The sequence below is a fragment of the Eptesicus fuscus genome, chromosome 6 (genome assembly GCF_027574615.1).
Source record: "Eptesicus fuscus isolate TK198812 chromosome 6, DD_ASM_mEF_20220401, whole genome shotgun sequence".
NCBI classification, from domain to species: domain Eukaryota; kingdom Metazoa; phylum Chordata; class Mammalia; order Chiroptera; family Vespertilionidae; genus Eptesicus; species Eptesicus fuscus.
The window spans coordinates 26,959,427-26,977,629 of NC_072478.1; positions in this window are offsets into that span (position 1 = coordinate 26,959,427).

An 18,203-nucleotide genomic window follows, 5' to 3' on the forward strand; every position below is an offset into this window, starting at 1 on the left:
TGGTTGCCTCCCACACGCTCCCCAACTGGGGGGCGGGGATTGAACCTGCAACCCAGGTACGTTCTACCCACTGAGCCATGCTGGCCAGGGCTGAACTAGTAACATTTTATTTTTTATTTATTTATCTTTTTAATATATTTTTATTGATTTCAGAGGGGAAAGGAGAGGTAGAGAGAGATAGAAGCATCAATGGTGAGAGAGAATCATTGATTGGCCACCTCTTGCACGTCCCACACTGGGGATCAAGCCTGCAACCTGGGCATGTGCCCTTGACCAGAATTGAACCCAGGACGCCTCATTCCGAAGGCTGATGCTCTATCCATTGAGCCAAACCAGCTGGGGCTGAACTAGTAACATTTTAAATGCCAGTGGCTCCCAATTGGACAGCATAGAGTTAGGGTATATGATTAGCTCTTGCCTGGACCATGCAGTCCCCTCTGCCCTGGTCCCCCAACTCCAGCTCCCACCCTCATCCTCCACAGTCTGTCCTCCCCTCAGAAGCCACTAGAGGGCATCTGTGAGCCCCTGAGTCCCACCCCCTCCTCTGTTCACAGCCCTCCTTGGATCTCATTGCCTTTGGGAGAGAGAGGAGGACTAGGGCTTTTACCCTGAATGAGGTGGGAGCCCAGGTGAGTCATGATAGTGAACGAGTGTTCCAGGCAGAGGGAACAGCCAGTGCAAAGACCCTGAGGCAGGACGGTGTCTGGCCTGTTAGAGGAGCACCCAGGAGGCCACTCATGTGACTGCAGCAGAGTGAGCATGGGGGAGAGAGGGAGGAGGGGAGGGCAGGGAGAGGAAGGGAGCATGTCCTGAAAGGCTCTGTGCAGGGGCGGGGCGGGCGAGGGACTTGGGCTTTTCTTCCTAGATGGATGGTAGGTGGTGGGTTTAGCAAGAACAAAGGCTCTGAGGGATTGGGGGAGACTGGTTGCATTGTTTCTGAATTCAGGACAGGCAATAACCCCACCTCAGTGGAGTTAAGGGTTTCACACCTGCCTCTCCCTCCCCTTAGCCCAGTGACTTGAGGCCAATGACTTGCCCTTCTGGGCCTCAGTTTCCCATCCATAAGATGGGTCCAATAATGGACCATCCTCTGACAGTGTGGAGGCTGTGGACGAAAAAGGGGCCGCGTACTAAATCTGACACGGTCAGGGGAGGCCTACATGGCGGGCCTTACACACTCAGGGACCGAAAGTAGCCACATAGGGTGGTCTAAACATCCAAATGTCTGACTAGAAGCGGGTCGTGGCTGGTAGTCCTGTCTTAGGACTGTGGCTTCCTTGACCAAGGTCAGTCTTTACCTAAGTGAGTCTGTCTGTTGTCTTTTTGCATCTAAGAAAGCATGCCTTTGGAATGTCAGAGTCATCTTTTCCAGAGCCCTCAGGGCACACACACCTCATCAGAGCTTGAGACTACAGCACCCCTCATTGTCATCTTGTTCCCGGAATCCCACCTCCATGTGCTGTGAATGCTCATTATTAACTACCCTGGACGCACACATGTGAAAGAACGGTGTGTCTCTTCCTTTCACTCTTTATCCAGATTCTCACAGATTTTCCCACTTTGCTTTCACCGCCTCCCTAATCGTCCACCGGTGGATTTCCTACCACCCTCCTGATGTCTTCCTCCTTCGATTCTAATGTATAAAATGAAGCTGCAAAACTGCCATTCTCTGGAGCATTTTCTCAGTTCCTTGAGATTTTGCTTCCTGGCCATTGCCATTAGTTTGGCTCAAATAAACTCATAAAAGTTCTCCACAGGTCTGGACGTTTCTCCCATCCACAGGCTCCGATGAGCTCCTGACACCGCCGCAGTCCCGACTGGGATCAGGGTGAGGGGAGAGGCACCGGCCTTGGAACAAAATTTAAGGAGGCTCCCCGAGACTCAGTCATCTGGATAAATGCTACTTTAATGCAACATTTAAGAAACAAAAAACAAACAGTGAATGTAGAAACATCTACAATGGACAAAGAATCAGTGTGAAATATTGGCAGGCTCTGACCCTCCACTGGCTCCACCCCGCCTCACTACCTCCCCCTAGTCCAGGCTCTCGCAGCGCCTGGGAGGCCCTTCCCCCAGCACAGTCTCCCCTCCCAGCCTTAAAGGCCTCTGATTAAACCTTAATTCCCCATAATTAAGCCCAGGGATCTGGTGGGCCTGAAGCATTCTAAGGAGGGAGGCCCTGGCAGGGGTGGGCCAGCCTGGGCTTCCCTGGGGGAGAGGGGAGGCCGGAAGGGAGGCCACTGAGGGGCTGCCGGGAAGCCCAGTCTTAATTAGCGCCTCAGGGTTAATTACTGGGCCCAGGAACAGGCTGAGACATCTTTTTCTCTAAGCCTACCCTCATTCTCTTCCAACACAATATGTTTATTTTAAAAATGCTCTTTGCCCTGGCCAGTTTGCTCAGTTGGTTAGAGTGTCATCCCAATACCCCAAGGTTTCAGGTTCAATCCCCCATCAGAGTCAGGGCACATACAAGAATCAACCAGTGAATGCATAAATACGTGGAACAACAAATCGATGTTTCTCTCTCTCTCCCTAAAATCAATCAATCAATTAAAAAAATATATATTTTATTGATTTTTTACAGAGAGGAAGGGAGAGGGATAGAGAGTCAGAAACATCGATGAGAGAGAAAGATCGATCAGCTGCCTCCTGCACACTCCCCACTGGGGATGTGCCCGAAACCAAGGTACATGCCCTTGACTGGAATCGAATCTGGGACCCTTCAGTCCGCAGACCGACGCTCTATCCACTGAGCCAAACCAGTTAGGGCATAATCAATTTTTTAGACTTCTTTTTTTAAAATATATTTTTATTGATTTCAGAGAGGGAGAGAGAGATAGAAACATCAATGATGAGAGAGAATCATTGACTGCTGCCTCATGCACGCCCCCTACTGGGGATCAAGCCCAGGCATGTGCCCTTGACCGGAATTGATCCCGGGACTCTTCAGTCGACACTCTATCCATTGAGCCAAACTGGCTAGGGCAATCAATAAATTTTTAAAAATACACTTCTATATTCTACCATGAAAACATCTATATATATATATAAAAGGCTAATATGCAAATTGTCCCCATGGGAGTTTGGCTGGGAGACCAGAAGTTTGATTGCTCGCTATGATGTGTGCTGTCCACCAGGGGGCAGCATGCAATGAAGGAAGGCCCCAATAGGCCCTGATCGCCCATCAGGCCTAGGGTGCATGAATTTCGTGCACTGTGCCTCTAGTGAGTGTGTGTGTGTGTGTGTGTGTGTGTGTGTGTGTGTATAACAGTGTATTATATAAACTTTGGGGATATATATTGAAATGAATATATAACTTCTGAAAAATGATCTATGTGATCTTGTTTAGAACCATGGTAGCTGCAGCTGCTTTGTGAGCACTGAGTATTGCCAATTGTTTACACACATTTCTTAGCTCATCTCACAAGAGCTCTGGGGGTATACAAGCTATTCTTACCCCCGTTCCCCAAGAGCTTGCCTGACTCTAGGATCTGTGCTCTTGGCCCCAATATATACACCAGAGTGGGTTCCAACTTGACATCTTCACCTGCAAAGCCTGAACAGGCTGTTCAAAGCAGGAAAGCCACTTTGGGTTTCAGGTAAAATTGGAATTTGTGATTTTTTATTTTATTTTTTTTTGCTTGGGCCTCCAAGCATTTGCCTGGGCAGTTCCCTCCACCAAGAATGCCTTTCCTTCCCATGTGTGAATCCTCCTTGATATTCCAAACTCAGGACACATGTCTGAAGGAGGCTTTCTCTGTGACTCCCCAAATTGAGGCTTCGCAACTTCCTACCAAGGGCCCCCAGTCTCCCCCGGCCTCATGCAACCAGCGCGGGTGTGCCTGCCGCAGACATGTATTGCAGGGGCCTGCTCTGCACGCCCCATGTCCCCACAGCCGTGCCTGTGGGTGGCAGGTCGTCCCCCCTGTCCCCTCAGCCTCACACATCAGCCCCGCTCTCTGCCTCCAGCCGGGAACAATTATAGTGTCAGAGACGTTGCTATCGCCCCAGACAGGTCGGCCTCATGTTTAATTCATCTCGGGGCTAATTATAGCCAGGCTGGGGGAGGGGCACGGTAAACTTGGCTTCCCCGCCCCGGCCCTTCCTGCTGCCTGGGTGGCCCGGACAGGGTGGTGGGCGGGACAGGGTTTTGTGTCCCTCTCCCCACCTCCAACCGCCGGCTCCTGACGGCTGTGCCAGTCTTGCAGCACCTCCTCCAAGGGTGCAATCTCGGAGGAAGCACTGATGGCGGGGAACGCAGACACAGGGCAGGGCGGGGCAGTGGAAGGAGGCGCGTGGATTCCAGCTCCTGGCACCTGTGTGCGAGCATCCGGATGCCTTCTTCCCTCCTACCCTCCTCGTTTCCGCGGATCAAGATTGATAATAATAACCTGGGACGGTTATTATTAAAATGGCAAGCTAGCTGAAACCGGTTTGGCTCAGTGGATAGAGCGTCAGCCTGTGGACTGAAAGGTCCCAGGTTTGATTCCGGTCAAGGGGATGTACCTTGGTTGCGGGCACATCCCCATTAGGGGGTGTGCAGGAGGCAGCTGATCGATGTTTCTTTCTCATCGATGTTTCTAACGCTCTATCCCTCTCTCTTCCTCTCTGTAAAAAATCAATAAAATATATTTTAAAAAATAAAAAATAAAATGGCAAGCTAGCCCACCATTTTCCAGGTGAGCCCATCAAGGCCTGAGGTCGCAGCGGAGATGGGGGGGGGGGGTGCCCTAACAATAGTGAGTAATAATTGTCAACCTTTAGAGTTGGGTGACAGTCAGTATTGTTTGTGGGGTTTGGCCGTCCTGAAATGCTAGCTACATTGACCACCGCCAGCCTAGAGTGCCGCTCTGTGGCAGGCACAGTCCTGAGCAGCGGTCCTCAAACTTTTTAAACAGGGGGCCAGTTCACTGTCCCTCAGACCGTTGGAGGGCCGGACTATAGTTTAAAAAAAAACAAAAACTATGAACAAATTCCTATGCACACTGCACATATCTTATTTTGAAGTAAAAAAACAAAATGGCAAAAACACCCGGTGGGCCGGATAAATGTCCTCGGCGGGCCGCATGTGGCCCGCGGGCGGTAGTTTGAGGACGCCTGGTCCTGAGCAATGGATGTGATTCTCACTGCGCTGGGATGTAGGGGGAGGTGAGCGGTAAACTTGGCTTCCCCACCCCGGCCTGGGCGGCAAAGCTTCGGGAGGCACCAAGGAACTCAGCAGGAGAAAGACCACTTTCGCCATGTTTTAAAGAATCCGAAACGAGACAAAAGGTCCCTGTGAAACAAAATATCCAAATGTGAAATACAGACCCTGCTCGGGTAGAACGTGCATGAATGTTTTGATCCGTTCAACAGCCCCTAGGACAGTGACGGGCAACCTTTTGAGCCTGGTGTGTCAAACTTCGCCAAGAAACTGAGCATAACTCGGGTAGTGTGTCACCTTGAGAAAAAAACTAACTCCAAGACTCTAGTTGCAAATGTTTCATCCTCAGGAGCAGCAAATGTTTCATCCTCGGCATGTGGCCGCGTGTCATCAGAAATGGCTACGCGTGTCAGTGCTGACACATGTGTCATAGGTTCGCCATCACTGCCCTAGGAGGTGGGGACTGTGATGACCAACACAGGTGGGGAAACTGAGGCACACAGCAGCGAGGTGACATGCTCCTGTCCATTCTGCCCTCCTCTCTGCTCCACCACCCTTGTCCCGGCCCGGTCGGGTCTTTGTTCTCCCCTCCCTGGCGTGGACCCCTGCTTCCTGTCCCCAGCTGGTCCTTGTCAACTTGCCTAAGTGGCACTGCCCGAAACAGCTGTGCAGGCCAGCCCCCCGCGGGCTGCCCTGTGCCCTGTGCCCGCCGCCCCTGCATCACAGCTCTCCTGGGCTGCTGACCCACGGAAGCTCCCCGGCCCTGGAGCCTGGGCACTTGCGGCTCCCTCCAGGCCTCGGCGTCCCCATGTGTATCCTGGGGGCCTTGCAGTCCAGCAAGAGGGGTGGCGAGACTCAGGTCCCCGCCTGCTTGAGGGGCCGCCATTCGTGGGGATGAGGGTGACCCCCTTCAAATCCCAGTTCAAATGTATGTGCACTTTGGAGCTATGATTCCAGAGCCAGCGGGCCTTGCACGCTGTGTCATTTTAGGCAACCCTTAACCTCTTTGTAGCAACGGCCCCCTCGGCAAAAGGTCTCTGGATGAAATGGATGATGCAGGGGAAGCGTAGGGCGATGCCTGGCGCACAGTAGGTGCTCAATGAGTTGCTGAAATTCCTGGGGCCAGGGGCTTGGCTTGGCGCTCCAGGGTCCTGGGCCACGCAGGTCTGACCCGTGTAAAGAGGAGAGACCTCGGCTCCAAGAAGGGTCAGGACAGCACGGAGGTCGGCCCCTCGCGGCTGGCCCATGGGGAGTCCAACCAGGGGCTGGGCCTCCAGCGCCCGCGCTGACCCGGCTCACCCCCTCAGGCCCAAAGAGGGGCCGAGGCGCCCCCAGGCCACACCGCACCGGAGCGGGAGAGCACACGGGGCCCCGCTTCCGCGGTGGCAGCGCCGCCGTCGTCCCGGCTCCAGGCCGCGGGGCTGGAGGCGGCGGCTGGGATGAAGGACCGAGTTCCCAGCGGGGAGCATTTCCATGGCAGCCCGGCGGGAGTCCGCCGCTGCGGTTCAGGGTCCGCTGGAGCGGCTGCTAAAAATAGCCAGCACCACCCCGGGCTCGTTAGCGGCCGGCGTTTGGCTGCCAGGTGCCCGCTCCCCGCTCTCCTGCTCCCGCGCGCGGCACAGCGAGGCGGCAGGAGGATGCGCGCGGGCACGCGCCGCCTGGTCCTGGCCCTCACCCCCGGGGACCTGCTTCCGGGCCGGGCCCCTCCTGGCCTTCCTCTCCGGATCTCCCTCAAAGGCGACGCTGATGGCACTCCTCCCCTGCTCTGAAGCCTTCCGTGGCTCCCCATGGCTTTTGACCTCAAGCCCCCACCTTCGCCCCCATTACCTCCGTGATTTCAGCCCCTCTTGCTCTGGATGTCTCTCAGGGGCTGGAACCCACACATACTCCCCCTCGGACAGAGCCTTTGCTCCTGCGGTCCCTTCCCTGCGGACCGCGCTGCCTTCTCCTTTTCATCTTTCACATCTCAGCTTACACGTCACCTCCCCTGGAAAGCCTGCAGCCCCAGCTCAGCTCTGGGGCCGCTGGTAGGTCCCCTGCTGCCAGCTCTGACTCTGACCTGTGAGCTCTGAGGGGGAAGCGATGAATGCGTTTTGGTTCTAGCATTAGGCATAGCACATGGTACACAGCAGGTGCTCAGTAAGTGTCTGTGGAATGAGTAACGGAACGAGATTGCCCAGTTCTGATAGAGGCGTTTCCTGGGGGTAATCATGGTGGGCATCCAAGCTGAGGGTTCCCACTGTCCTCTGTCTCCAGGCCAGAAAGTCCATGGTCCATCTTCTCTCTCCAGGAGATTCATTCATCCACTTCCTCAAGGGAGGATGGCTGCTGTGTGATCAGCTATGTCACGCATCTTCTCTGATCCCCTTTCTGCCTTACAGATCGCCTCAGACACAAGGACTTAGAGGTTGAAAGGATCCAGCTAGTGGAGCTGCCAAAATCTGGAAAGGAGAGGGAGGGAGACACGACAGTGGAGAGGATGGAAGTACATTAGCTGTTGAAGAACCAGTGGGCAGCCTCCGATGAACAGAGTTTTCTGAGGAGAGAGCCAAAAAAGAGAGTTTCCGAGCTGAGCAGAAGGCGCTGAATTTGGCATGGTGTCCCGTGGGGAGCGGGGCGAGGCCAAGAGCAGACTCAAAGGGAAGTGTACAGTGTGGGCAGTGACAGTGCGCAAAACTCTTGATGATTTGAGGTCTATGTTGCCATGAAACTATGGCCGTCGCAGCATCATCAAACCACGGCTTAAGTGAGGGAGGAGCTCATTGCTCCCTGTCCTCGGGGCTGGGCACCATCCCGGGCTGTGATGGAGGCTCCACAATCGCCAGAGACCTCGACGTCTTTTATCAGCCGAGCTCCCGTCGGGTGGACCAAAATGGCTGCTTCAGCCCCTGCCACCTTCCCCGTGAGGGAGGAGGGTGGGGCGGAGTAAGGGTGGAGGAAGGCGTATTCTTACCTTTGGAGGTCACAGCCTGGAAGTTACAGGCACCATTTATGCTCACATCGCCACGTAGTCAAACAGTGACTCTGGGTTGCAAGAAATGTGTGTAGTCTTCAGCTGGGCAGATTCTTTTGTTTTTTAAACTCGCACCCGAGGATATGTTTTCATTGATTCTAGAGAGAGAGGAAGGGAGAGAGAGAGGGAGAGAGAGAGAGGGAGAGGGAGAGGGAGAGGGAGAGGGAGAGGGAGAGGGAGAGGGAGAGGGAGAGGGAGAGGGAGAGGGAGAGGGAGAGGGAGAGAGAAACATCAATCCGTTGCCTCCCATATCGAACCTGCAAGCCTTCGGTGCACAGGACAATGCTCTAACTAACTGAGCCACACTAGCCAAGACATGGGCAGATTCTATTTTTATTTATTTTTAAATATTTTAATTGATTTCAGAGAGGAAGGGAGAGAGAGACAGAAACGCCAATGATGAGAGAGAATCATTGATTGGCTGCCTCCTGCACGCCCCCTACTGGGGATCAAGCCCACAACCCTGGCATGTGCCCTTGATCAGAATCAAACCTGGTACCCTTCAGTCCCCAGGCCGATGTTCTATCCACTGAGCCAGACCAGCTAGGGCCTGATTCTATTTTTAAAGGAGAAAGAGTAGAGAATGAATATTGGGGGGCAGCCCACAGCGACTGCCCCCGAATGGGTTGGGAAGGAGGAGTCGACATCTGTCAACATTAAATACTCGTCCTTGTCCTCTGGATGACCTGGCCCTGTCACCTCCCTGCTCTCCCCTCCTCCCTCTCTTCCCCTTGCTCACTCTGCTCCAGCAACGGGGGGTGGGGGGGTGGGGAGGGGGGCTCCTTGCTGTTCTTTCTACACACCAGGCATGGTCCTACCCCAGGGCCTTTGCACAGACGATTCCTGCTTCCTGGAATGCTCTTCTCCCAGATCGCTCCATGGCTCCCTCCCTCCTCTCCTTCAGATCTCTGCTCATATGTCACCTTCTCAGTGAGGCCTTCCCTGAACATCCTGTTTAAAATTGCAAACTGCCCTCTCTCCCCAATTCTTGCTCCATCCTGCTCTAATTTTCTTCCCAGCACTTAGCATTCTCTAAAACTCTATAGACAGGGAAACTGAGGTCCCAAGGGGAAAGGTGATTCACCCGAGGCCACGTGCTAGTGGGTGGCAAAATAGGGCCGTGCTACCTGCTGAGTTCCCATCCCCTCTGTCACTGACCCTCCCTCTACCTCTCTTCCACCCAAGAGCTTCCTATAAATTTCCATTCTGCCCATGTTTCCCGGGATGAATTCCTGTCGCTTTCAGCCAAGAGCCTGGGATGACCCAGGGACACCGCTATCATGCCAGGCACAGTGCCTGGTGCATTAGCTGCTATATTACATGTAAATGCCACACAAACATGAGAACGTTTGCAGATTTCAGAGAACACCCATAATGCTCTTAGTCCCACTTCTCAGGGCATGGAGGGATGGAGGCAGAGTCGGGGGAGGGTGTGGTACTGCTCACACAGCCAGGAGGTGGCAAGGGGCGGGTTCCACCCTTCTGACTTCCTGGCCACCGTTAGACGAGGCTCACTGCCACCCAGGACTGTGCAAAGCTGATGGTCTTGGGTTCAAACCCTGGCTGGTGCGGCCTCGGGCATCTTCCTCTCCCTTGCCAGACCTCAGTTTTCTGTTCTGAGAAACGAGATCCTAAAAGCTGTCCTGGGTGCATCACACGGAACGTCCCATTGTTCCCGGAGCCTGGCATAAAAGTGAGGACACCAGCCAGCTCCCGAGGGGGGCAGATGCCCCCAGCCCAGACGCCCTCCAGTTCCCGGGCCTCGCTCCATATTCCCTTGGCCACCCTGTGCCAGGTTTCTGTTTAGTTTAATAATCTCCTGAAAGTTTAATTGTTGTTTTATTCATCCGTGACCTTTCTCTCTCATCTGGAGACGTATTATTGCTAATCTACAAATTTCAAGAACCAGATTTATTTGCAAAACCAATTACCTTCCTATGCAAATGACCTCTTTCCACTCCCGCCTCCCTGGCCAGCTGGCTGCTGAGGGGTGAGGGGGAGCCGCTGCCCGCCCCTTTGGAGCTGCTGCTCAAACACTTGGATGCAGACTTATCTCTAATTCCTCCAAGCGGGTGGCCCGCTCGGCCCGGAGTTAATCAGAATCTCAGTAATCAAGGGAGGCCCTGACCCCACGTCTCTCGGCTCTGACCTCCTAAAGGGGCCTCTTGAAGTGGCCAGAGGTTCTGATTGCCTCCCCACCTGGCCCTTCTGATGGGAAGGGTGGCTGTTCAAGTGTTCATTCATTCACTTGTTTATTCCTTCATTCAAAATGATGCATTGAGTGTCTGCTGTGAGCCAGGCACTGTTCTAGGCTTTGGAAGCAGAGCAGGGAACAGGCAGGCCGAAGGAAAGAAGGCCCCATCTTCATCAAGCTGACCGAAAGAGAGAGAACAGGCAAGATAAATAAGGGAAGTATATAGCACAGCCCGCAGTATACATTTCAGTGGAGGCCGTGGCTAGCGTGGCTCGGGTGGTTGGGCGTTGTCCTGTGCACCTGAGGGTTGCTGCTTCGCCTTGAGGACAGAGGAACTGTGTCTGTTTTGTTCACAGCTATATCATCAGTACCCAGAACAGTATCTGGGCACTCAATAAATATTTGTTGAGTGAATGAATGAATGAGTGAATGAATGATGCAGCGGCCAGGAGGCCATGCTAGCCATGATGTAGAGGACTTAACTTCTTCCGGTCATCTTGGCCTCAGCACTCTCCCATACCCTCATGGTGTGGCTGAAATGTTCCCATTTCACAGCGGAGAACATGGAGGTTGCTAGGTTAGGCATGTGGCTTGGCCAGCCAGAGCTGACGGGGCTGAGATCAGAAACTAGGGGCTGAAGGGATTGCCCTCAGTGGTACTCAGGGCCCCTGCAGCTATCTGACACGAGGAAGGAACAGAGCCTGAACTGGGAGGCATGACCCCCCCAATCCCTAGGCCTCAAGTTCTTCAACTGGGCAAGGGCCTTCGAGACTCTACCCACCTTGGTTTCCCTCGCACCTCTCTGGCCGTGCCTCTGTCTCCTCTGCCTTCTTTCACTTCCTATGGCTGACTCTTGCTCCTCCCAGGGGTACCTGCCATTGAGTCAGACAACAGACATCTGCCTCTCTTTGGCATATACTGTTCCTTCTGCCTGTCACACTGTTCCCCCTTGAAGCCTTTCCTTAGCCTCCCAACCTAATTAGCCCTTCCCCCCAACATACATCCCAGAGCAGCCTGAACGGGTCTTAAGGAAATGGCGCAATGCCAGTGATGGAGTTATTTGTTCAATTGTTTGTTTAACATTTATCTTCCCAACTAGACACTAAGCTCCAATTGAACAGGGGCTTCAACTGTCATTTAAATTTTTTTTAAAAAAATTGACTTTTAGAGAGAGGAAGGGAGGGAGAGAGAGAACAGAGAAACATCAACTTGTGGTTCCACTTATTTATGCATTCATTGGTTAATTCTTGTATGTGCTCTGACTGGGTATCGAACCCGCAACCTTGGCATATGGGAACCATGCTCTAACCAACTGAGCTATCCAGCCAGGACACTTTGTCTGTCATTTTTATCCTGATGTCTACAGCACCCAGCACAGAAAAAAAGCACTTGGTGGCAGCTTATAAGTGTTCATTGAGTGATTGACCAGTGGGTGTGCAGATGGGGGGGGGGGATGGATGAATGAATGGGTGGGCAGGTGGGTAAGTGTGGGACTGTTCAAGTGTTCATTCATTCATTTGTTTATTCATTCCCATTGACCAGTGGGTGAGGGATGGGAGGATGGATGAGTGGTTGGATGGGTGAGAGATGGATGAAAGGATGGGGGGATGAGTGTGTGTGTGGGGTGGATGGAAGGATGGGGGGCATGGGTGGTTGGGTGGGTGGGTGGGGGATGAAGGAATGTATGGATGAGTGGAAGGTGGGTGGTGGAGCCTTGCCTTGATGAGGCAGGCTACCCCCGCCAGTGGTTCTGAGGACCTGGTGGGGAGGGGTGGGCATGCCACGGACCTCTAGCTCTTTCTGCAGATTGTCTCGGCCCTCACACCTGCACTCCTGTGTGATGAGATCTCTGTATATAGCTAGCACATCCCCCTGATGGGGCCCCACTTTTAGCCAGGAATGCAGCCCCCAGCCCTCTGCTCTTTACCCCTTCACTTGATTCAATCCTGGCCACCTGCCGGTTCAATTATTCTGCTGCTGGGGTGGCTGGCAATTTTCTTTCAGGGCTGAGAAGCTGTGTCTGTATCTGTGTGACTTTGAACATCACGGAGACCCAGAGACAAAACACAGAGACAACAAGAGAGAGAGAGAGAGAGAGAGAGAGAGAGAGAGAGAGAGAGAGAGAGAGTCTGGGCTAATCTCACCCCCCCCCCCCAAGCTTTTATTTATTTATTTTAAAAACTATTTTTGTTGCCCAGCTGTTGTGGCTCAGTGGTTGAGCATTGACCTAAGAACCAGGAGGTCATGGTTCAATTCCCAGTTAGGGCACATGCCTGGGTTGTGAGCTAGATCCCCACCCAGTAGGGGGCATGCAGGAGGCAGCCGATCAATGATTCTCTCTCATCATTGATGTTTCTATCTCTCTCTCCCTCTCCCTTCCTCTCTGAAATCAACAAAAATATATTTTAAAGAAATAAAGAAAGAATATACAAAAGTAACCTTTCCAACTGAGCCACACTGGCCAGGGCCCTCCCTCCAAGCTTTTAAAATATTCAAAACAGTGACCACCCGGCAAGAATTCCAGAATTTCCCCCTTGTGACCTCATTTTACTTTTCCATCTTTCAACACATCACACACACACACACACGCACACACACACACGCACACACACGCACACACACATACACACGCGCACACACACTTCAGGACACAAAACTCAGCCCAGACTTTGCTGAGGACCTTGCTCATGACTGGTCAGCTCAGGGAAAATGGAGATAGTGAGCTCCTCATCCAGAGAGGAGTCCAAGCAAAGGGTGTAGAAGTTCAAGGTGCCCATTTATTCTGCACTGCATCCTTTAGATCTTTCTGAGCTCTTGCTAAATGCCAGGGGCTGTGATGGAGGGTGTGAGGGGACAGAGAGAGGAGGTGAGGGCTGGGAGGGGACAGAAGCAGGTTGTGCAGGGCCTTGGGGGCTGGAGGATTTTGGCTTTTATCCTGAGGGAGGTTGGAGCCCTGGAGGGTGGTGGATTCCTGTCTCAGGTGCTCATAAGTGCCCTCTGACTGCTGCTCGTGGGAGGTCCGTTGTCAGGGGACCAGGGCAGAAGCAACTGCACTGGTCCAGGTGAGCAATGGTGTGGGAAGAGCAGTCCAGGCGGAGGAAGCAGCCTGTGCAAAGGTCCTGGGGCAGGACCATGCCTCGCGTGTTGGAGGAGCAGTGAGGAGGCCTGTGAGGCTGGAGCAGAGTGAGGGAGGGGGAGAGAGGGAGGATGTGAGGGCAGGCAGGGGACAGGGGCAAGTAGTGCAGGGCCTAGTGGACATCAGGGAGGACTTGGGCTTTTATCCCCAGGGAGGAGGGAGCCCTGGGGGGCTGTGGGCAGAGAAGGGATGAGACTGGCTCAGGTTTACCACGGATGGCTGTGAGCACCTTGCGCCTCTTTGGCTGTGTGACCTTGGGCAGGTTCCCCCCTTCTCCAGCTCTTGAGCCCCCGTCTCCACATGGCGGTGATGGACAGCGTCATTTCCCAGCACCCTCCCGAGCAGCCTCAGGATCCTTGATGACTCCACTGCCCTGGATCACGGGTGATTATCTGTAAGCACGAACCCTCCCCAGAGCTTTGCAGACAATAATGAAATCACCTAATCTCATGATCAGGGACTTCACAGGGCCGTCCTCACCAGCTGGTGCCTCTCTCCAGGGAGGAATTCCCCAGGCTCGGGCAAGAGGAGAAGGCGCTTCTTTTTCTCTGTGCCTCCCCCGCCAGGAGCTTAAGCAACACCAGCCGCTCCCTGGCGAGGAGTCGTGCGGTACCATCTTCACTCAGGCACCTTTGGAGTCTCTCTAATTCTGACTGTGCACCCTCCTTGCTGGGTGGTTCTGGGCGACTCCCCACCCTCTCTGGATCTCGGTTTTTCTAAACTGGCTCCTGACACTGCTTCTAAACCTCCTGTGAGGGGCTACCTGGTGGGAAGCACAAGGCGGGGTCACCCTGTGAGAGGCAAAACCTTTTCTTCTGCTGCTTGCCCTCCCCCCGCCCCCGCTTTAAATTGTGGTCAAATACACATACCATAAAATTCACTGTCTGAACCATTTTTAAGTGCACAGCTCAGTGGCATTAAGTACATTCACATTGTGCAGCCGTCACCACCATCCATCCTCAGGACTGTTTTTCATCATCCCAAACAGAAACTCTGTGTCCATTACTCTTGCCTTTTCATCTTAACAAAGTATCTTAGTGATACGTCCATGACATTCCTTAGTTTTTTATATAGTTGCAAGGGACTCCTGGTTTGGCTGGATCTTCATCCTGTCATTTATTTACCCCTCCGCTTTTTCTAAGCTTTCTACACAGGTTTAACTCTCGCTTTATGCTGTTAACCACTGAGCTATCGGCTAAGAACCCTTGCTTCCCGGGGTGATAGTAAACATATTTAGTTACAGGTACAGCTTGTGTCACTGACCAATGAGAATGGATGTACTGCCCTAACTGGTTTGGCTCAGTGGATAGAGCATTGGCCTGTGGACTGAAAGGTCCCAGGTTCGATTCCGGTCCGGGGCATGTACCTTGGTTGCGGGCACATCCCCAGTGGGAGGTGTGCAGGAGGCAGCTGATTGATGTTTCTCTCCCATTGATGTTTCTAACTCTCTATCCCTCTCCCTTCCTCTCTGTAAAAAACCAATAAAATATATTTAAAAAAAGAAAAAGAAAAAAAGAGAGAGAGAGAGAGAATGGGTGCACTGGGGCAGGTCCCAGCAGTGCTGTTAGTGGCTAGAGCCATCATCTGTGTACCAAGCATTCCTGGACAGTGACAAGCCCAAGGTCATGGCCAAGTCCAGGACACAAACTGCCTTGCTCCCTATCTGCCAGCGCTTTGGTCTGAGGCTTCCTGAAGCCGGCCCTGCCATCCTCCCCGCCAGCAGGTATTGCTCCTTCTTCTTGAGAGGGTCTTGGTAGTTGGAAAGAAAAGGCCAGTAGATTGTGAGCGAGACTCATAGAAAGCATCTGGGGCCAGGATGGCACAATGGTCCTGTTTGTGGCAGCTAAAGGGACCGGAAACCCTTAGCTGGCCCCTAGTCCAGCCTGGAAGAGCACCCCCTTGCTCCCGAGCCTCCCAAGAAGGTGGGTGGGAAGGGAGGGAATTGGGGTGCCTGGTGAAGTGGAACTTAACATTTTTTAATCAGGACGAGCTGCCAGCTGCCTTTCCTTGGTAGCGCGGGGACAGCTACACTCTGTGAAGCAGAACTTCTTTATTCAGGGAGACTCCGTGGAACAATTTCTCCGAGTTCTCATTCGGATTCAGGGTGCCCGTGGTCATGGGGGAGTGTCGTTCGGTGATGATGTTGCCGTAGCAGATCGGATGTGTCAAACCGGCCCCAATGCTATGGCTGAAAGCACTATGCATTTGTTTCTGTTCCCGAGTCTACAGGTTAGCTGGTGATCCTTCTAGGCCTAACCGGGCTTGTTCCTGCCTTTGCGCCCCCCCCTCGGGGTAGGGGAGGCCACTCTGCGGATTTTGGCTGAGCTGTCTTGTTTGGGGGTCCGCTGGCTGTTGGCTGGGACGACTAAAGAGCAGGATGATCTCCAGGCAGACTAGCCTGGGGTTATTCACATGGCAGCTGGGTGTCAGGAGAGTGAGCAGCAGCGTGCCAGGCCTCTTGAACTTGGAAGCAGACCCTGTTCCAGAGGAACCAGGAGATGACAGCGGCCCCAGCTGATACCCTGATTGCAGCCTTGAGAGAAGTCCTGGAGCAGAGGATCCGCTAAGTCATGTCTGGACTCTTGAGCCACAGAAATGGGGTCAAGAGATAATAACCAAGTGTTGTTTTAAGTATCGATGATGGTGGCAATTTGTTTTTGTTTTTAAAAAAATATATTTTATTGACTTTTTACAGAGAGGAAGGGAGAGGGACAGAGAGCTAGAAACATCGATGAGAGAGAAACATCGACCAGCTGCCTCCTGCACACCCCCTACCGGGGATGTGCCCGCAACCAAAGTACATGCCCTTGACCAGAATCGAACCTGGGACCTTTCAGTCCGCAGACCGACGCTCTATCCACTGAGCCAAACCGGTTTCAGCTGATGGTGGCAATTTGTTACACAGCAATAGCTAGTGGATACACCTCCCCATACTCCTCACTGTGCAGAGTGGGCCAATGGGGATGAGGTGGAACTGACCAAGCGAAGGGATGAAGGTTTTGTTTCCGTTCCATCTGAGGCTCTTTCTGACAAGTTGAGGTGGCCCCGAGGGAGATCTAAAGGCAGACGATTCAGCGGCGTCAAATCAAAGACACCCGGGGCGGGACCGTCAGAGGACATCGAACCTCTGGCTTCAGCAGTTGGCTCAGGACCACCCACCGTGACCCAGATTGGCTCAATCAGAGTGAAATCCTGAACATTCACTAGATTTCCGGGGAAATCTTGGTGTGGGAGAGAAGACACCTTTTTCCTCAGGTGTTACTGAGCTGGTGGGAACCTGGTCTTCCTAGAAGCTATCTGATCCACGTAGGAAGCATCTTTCCATGAAAAGAGCTAATAGGGAGAAAAGAAAAGGATCTTGATGTGACGTGAGCGCCTGGATTGAACTGTACCTGAAGACATATATATATTCGTGTACCAGGCCTCTAGTGTGTGTGTATGTATGTGTGTGTGTGTGTGTGTGTGTGTGTATGTATATATACACACTAGAGGCCTGGTGCATGAATTCGTGCACAGATGGGGTCCCTCTGGGTGGTCTGCAGGGATTGGGACAAAACCCGCAGTCCAATGCTGCCTGCAGCTCCTATCTGCTGCTCCCGTTCATCCCAGCCCCACTGTGCCTGCAGTGGGCTCACACCCAATCAGTCCCGATCAGGAGAGGATTGCGCTGCTGCAGCAGCACTCACCAGCCATGAGCCTTGCATCTGGTGCCCTCCCAAGGGGAGTGGCCTGTGGGATGGGGCTGAAACCAGCTCTCCGACATCCCCCCAAGGGGTCCCAGATTGTGAGAGGGTGCAGACCAGGCTGAGGGACATTGGCCTGGGAGGAACTGTGGGAGGGCTCCAGGGCATGTCTGGCCCATCTTGCTCAGCACCGATTGGCCAGACCCCAGCAGGAGGCTAACCTACTGGTGGGAGCATCTGCCCCCTGGTGGTTAGTGCACATCATAGCGAGTGGTTGAGCAGCCCTAGCATATCATTAGCATATTATGCTTTGATTGGTTGTTTGGTTGTTCTGCCATTCAGTCTATTTGCATATTACCCTTTTATGATCCTATCTAATAAAAGAGTAATACACAAATTGACTGTACCTCCACCACACCCACAAGCCACGCCCACCAGCCAATCAGGAGCGAGTATGCAAATTAACCCAACCAAGATGGCTACAGCCACGGAGAGAGCAGGAGGCTTGAGTTGCCCCCAGCAATGGAGGAAGCCAAGCTTTCCGCCTGCTCTGGCCTGCCTTGGCCTCCGCTCAAGGCTACAAAGTTTCAATTATAGAAGATAAATAAATTTCAGATACCAGGGCCTCCACTTGGGTTGCCAGGGGGTGTGGCTGGCCTGCAAACCACCACAGGCCCCTCACCCAGGCCGCCCCATGCCCCATGTCCCAAGAGAACCCCCACCCTGATCCGGGACACACTACAGGGCAAACCAGCCGGCCCCCACCTGTGCACCAGGCCTTTATCCTATCTAATAAAAGAGTAATATGCAAATTGACCATCACTCCAACACACAAGATGGCTGCCCCCATGTGGTCAAAGATGACTGCCCCCATGTGGACACAAGATGGCCGCCACAAGATGGCCAGCAGGGCAGGGCAGTTGGGAGAGACCAGGTCTGTAAGGGAGGGCAGTTAGGGGCAAATAGGCTGGCAGGGGAGCAGTTAGGCATCAATCAGGCTGTCAGGGGAGTGGTTAGGGGGTGATCAGGCTGGC